Source organism: Colobus angolensis, unplaced genomic scaffold (genome assembly GCF_000951035.1).
Source record: "Colobus angolensis palliatus isolate OR3802 unplaced genomic scaffold, Cang.pa_1.0 Scaffold358, whole genome shotgun sequence".
NCBI classification, from domain to species: Eukaryota; Metazoa; Chordata; class Mammalia; order Primates; family Cercopithecidae; genus Colobus; species Colobus angolensis.
In genome coordinates this window covers 864,864-869,089 of record NW_012116910.1, presented here as the reverse complement: position 1 = coordinate 869,089, position 4,226 = coordinate 864,864, and positions in this window count along the sequence as shown.

Sequence of the window (4,226 nt, the reverse complement as noted above, 5' to 3'; positions counted from 1 at the left end):
AGGGGCGAGGAAGGACTGAGCCCCCGGTCGTCCTTTCCACCCCGACTCGGCACTCCAGAAAACCAGGATGAAGCCTGTTTCCAAACAGGATACTCACTGACTCAGATACGACATGAAAAAGGCACACTTCCTCTGTAAAGTCTTAATTTATGCTACTTAGTGGAGAAGGGGAAGACATCTACATTGTATTACTGTATGTGGTATTTTGCAAATAATGAAGCATTTTAACTGGCTCCATCATAGCCCTTTCCACATTACATTTCCAGTCGTCCATGAGGGCCTGCGGTCAGTTCAAAAGGCACTGGACACTGAATCAGGAGATCCGTATTCTGGAGCAGTAAAAGCTGACAGCCAGAGGGACGAGGTGTCATCCCTTCACCACACAGGAGGATGTTGGGTGCACACGCTCCCCTGCCTGGCTGCTCCTGGCTTTTTCCTGGCCAACGTCTATAATTTGACACATCTTGCTGCCTAAATTTTCCATCTTAGAAAACTTTACCCAAGAAAACTGGTTTTAGTGTTTAGTTTTTGGCGGCTGTGAGAGAGGTGACAGTGTCCATATGCTAAGGTTGGCCAGTCATTTAGAGGATATATTTTCCATTCTGCTGGGTGCATTTTAGAAGACCACTGAATAGTCTCAGAAATATCATAAAGAATAGTTTTAGGGGCTGGGCGTGGTGGCTCCTGCCTGTAATCCCAGCATTTTGGGAGGCCAGGGTGGGTGGATCACCTGAAGTCAGGAGTTCAAGCCCAGTCTGGCCAACATGGCGAAACCCCATCTGTACTAAAAATTAGCCGGGCATGGTGGCAGGCAGCTGTAATCCCAGCTACTTGGGAGGGTGAGGCAGGAGAATTACTTGAACCCAGGAGGCAGAGGTTGCAGTGAGCCTAGACTCTGCCACTGCACTCCAGTCTGGGCGACAGAGCGAGACAATGTCTCCAAAAAAAAAAGAAAAGAAAAAAAAGCTTTAGGAAATAAATACACTCAGCAATCAGAAGAGGGGATGTGAGAGATGTCTTCGAGTATTTAGAAATATTTGCAATTCAGAAATTACTTATTATGTGGAATAAAAAATTATTCTCCCTTTCTCCAATTTCTAGTCTGTTTTCATGGACATAAGCTAATTCAGTTTGTTTTTTCTTTTTTCAGAAAATGAACGCGAAAGAACAAATATTCTTCTACCTTAACATAATTTTTGACATGGTAAAATCATATTTTAAGAAAGAAGTCTTTGAAATAATTTTAATACAAATGTTCTTGAAACTTTTGTAAACCGCCCTATTAACACAGGTAACAGCACCAATAACAACAGTGTATTACACCAAATGTAAGTAGAAACAGTGAGATCACTAAATATTTATTTGTTCTTTCCAGGATGCTGACGTGGAATACCCACTGCCCGCCCCCCGCCACACACACACACAGAGCCAGCTTAAAAGGGGCAGCTCCCATAACACAACCGTGAACAAATTATCACGCCATCCTCCTGGGGACAAGGACACTCACCCTCTGTGTCTAAATCTAATCTGGGGTAGAGTTTTGAATTTGAAAGCCCAACTTTAAGCCAATTTCAGTCTTTAGATAAAACTGAAAACTAGTTTTATCACAAGACTAGTCTTGTGTGCCAATTATTAATTTTTTTAGGAGAAACTATCAAACATTTCCTCTAAGAAAAAAATGGGGAACATATAAAAGGAATATTAGACCTTGCTTAACAATATGTAATTTCAGACGACTGAATTAGGAGGTGGAGGGGGAAAAGAAAGAAGTGCAGAGACATTAATCCCGCAATCTACCAAAGTGAGGGGTCCTCATCTAATCAAATGCAACTATAAATCATGAGCAAGAAACTAATCTGCATGTGCAACCCATACAATCATAGAAGCAGCCAGTGAAGAACCTAAACACGCATGACCGTATCAGGAAGAAGCGGAAGTAGGGTAGTGAACTAAATCCCCTCTCCAGGCAAGAAGTCTAAAACGGATAAAAATGCACCTGCACATCCGCTAAAGAAACAGAGGTCTTACAAATACCAGGAGTTGGTATCAGAAACAGGAATTGCTTTCATGGAAAATGAACTGGGGGCGGTGGTATACTCACTGATTCTTTTACAACTACGTGTAATTATTCTCACTAGAATTTTAGTGTTTATTATTTTAAAAACGGATACTTAAAATACAGTTCGGCCAGGTATAGTGGCTCACGCCTGTAATCCCAGCCCTTTGGGAGGTTGAGGCGGGCAGATCACGAGGTCAGGAGATCGAGACCATCCTGGCTAACACGGTGAAATCCCATCATTACTAAAAATACAAAAAAATTAGCTGGGCATGATGGCAGTAGTTCCAGCTACCGGGGAGGCTGAGGCAGGAGAATGGCATGAACCCGGGAGGCGGAGCTTGCAGTGAGCCAAGATAGCGCCACTGCACTCCAGCCTGGGCCACAGAGTGAGAATCCCTCTCGGAAAAAAAACAAATACAGTTCACACATGGTTACTGTGCACAGGCTGCGAGCCCTGGTTCACAAGAGCACCACCAAAGGTTTCAAACATTACCCACAGAAACCCCACTAACCCCACGGAAAGACGGAACCTCAGAGAGGATTCAAGTAGGTCGGCTGGCTCTGGATCCTGGACTTGGCCCCTATCTAAAGACCCTTGGGAAAAATCTCTGAGACTCCCAACTGATATTAATATCCAAAACCAAGTCACAATTTTTCAAATAAATCAGCAAAAACATCATGAAGAATGCAGAATGGAATGCCACTGTTGTTACAATTAGCCCAAGAAGCAAAGCAAACGTTTACTACTATAACGGCCTAAATAATGTATTTCTAGAACACCATTAAACATATGCAGAACAAACCATTCAAAGAAATGAAATCAATTTGTCTTGGAACAATATATTTGATGTTCATGCTCAGGGATTTGAAAAACTTCACCTGAAGTAAGCAGTTAACCCAGTAACTATTTAAGTTTCTTGGTTTTACTTTTCTTCTGATTAAACTGCTTTGGAACAGTTTGCAAGCTGTGTCAGTGCATCAGGACATAAAAAGAAACCAAAAACGAAGTCTGATAAGCTCGTCACTTGAAAGCAGCTGTAAATACAGAATGATCAATACACCACAGAACTGGCCAAAATAAGATTAAAAAATTCTCTCTGGACTAAATTAAAATTATCCTCCACATCTATTTTCCAAACACATTTCTCAGTTGGCTATCATTAATTTCTTTTTTTCTGCTAATTTGATTATGTTGTTACTTTGTAAACTCCAATTCTTCAGGAAAAAAAAACCTATCTGAAATGCCGATAAACATACTGCTTGCAGGCAGAATTTCTGTAGGAAACGCTAACTTCAAGATAAAAAGACTTTTACAAAACCCAAGACTAAATTTTGGTTCAATTTTGCTATCTTGCCATCTTGTCTGAGGTGCCTCCGCCGCTGGCGGGGTCTGAGGCTGCAGAAGGAACACTGGGCACCATCTGGGTTGAGGACAAAGGCACCAGCCCTTGCTTTTCTCCAATCACAAGCTAACGTTTCCCCTAAAAAGCCCCACTGACCATGGGCTTTATACTTCCTGCCTGTGGACGGCCTCCAAGCAGCTCTTAAAAGCCCAAGATGCGGCAGGGGTCTCTGCTCAGTCAGCACCAACCACAGCAACACACTAGAACGTTTACATGCTTTCTGATGTTGACAGGACGGCAGTATGACTAATCTTCACATTTAATTCAAGGAGGTTTTTAATAACTATTTCAGAAAGGAGAAAATTGCACAATTACAGGCATAATTCAAATCAATATTGCTGAATGCCTTGGTTCCCATTGAGAATTTTACTTTGCAATTTAAAATTACTTCGTAATTAAGGAGGTGGGTGGGTAAGTTCATTCAAAAGAACCAAGCAACGAAACCTATCCAATTCAGCTTGATTAACGAAAACCCTAGAAGGCCGATTCTGAAGATGCAATCGTAGAGGGCACATTCAGACAAACTCAGAGAGCAAGGTCAGGGAAGTATAACCCTGACCATCATCCTGGACTAAGCCGAGCCCGGCCCTCCAGGCACTCAGCGCACAGGCAAGCACAGGTCTCAGCGTCCTCGCCCGGTCAGTGCGCTGAGCTCTCCGTCTGATTTTTAAAAACTGGTACAGATGGCCGGGCGCGGTGGCTCAAGCCTGTAATCCCAGCACTTTGGGAGGCCGAGGCGGGCGGATCACGAGGTCAGGAGATCG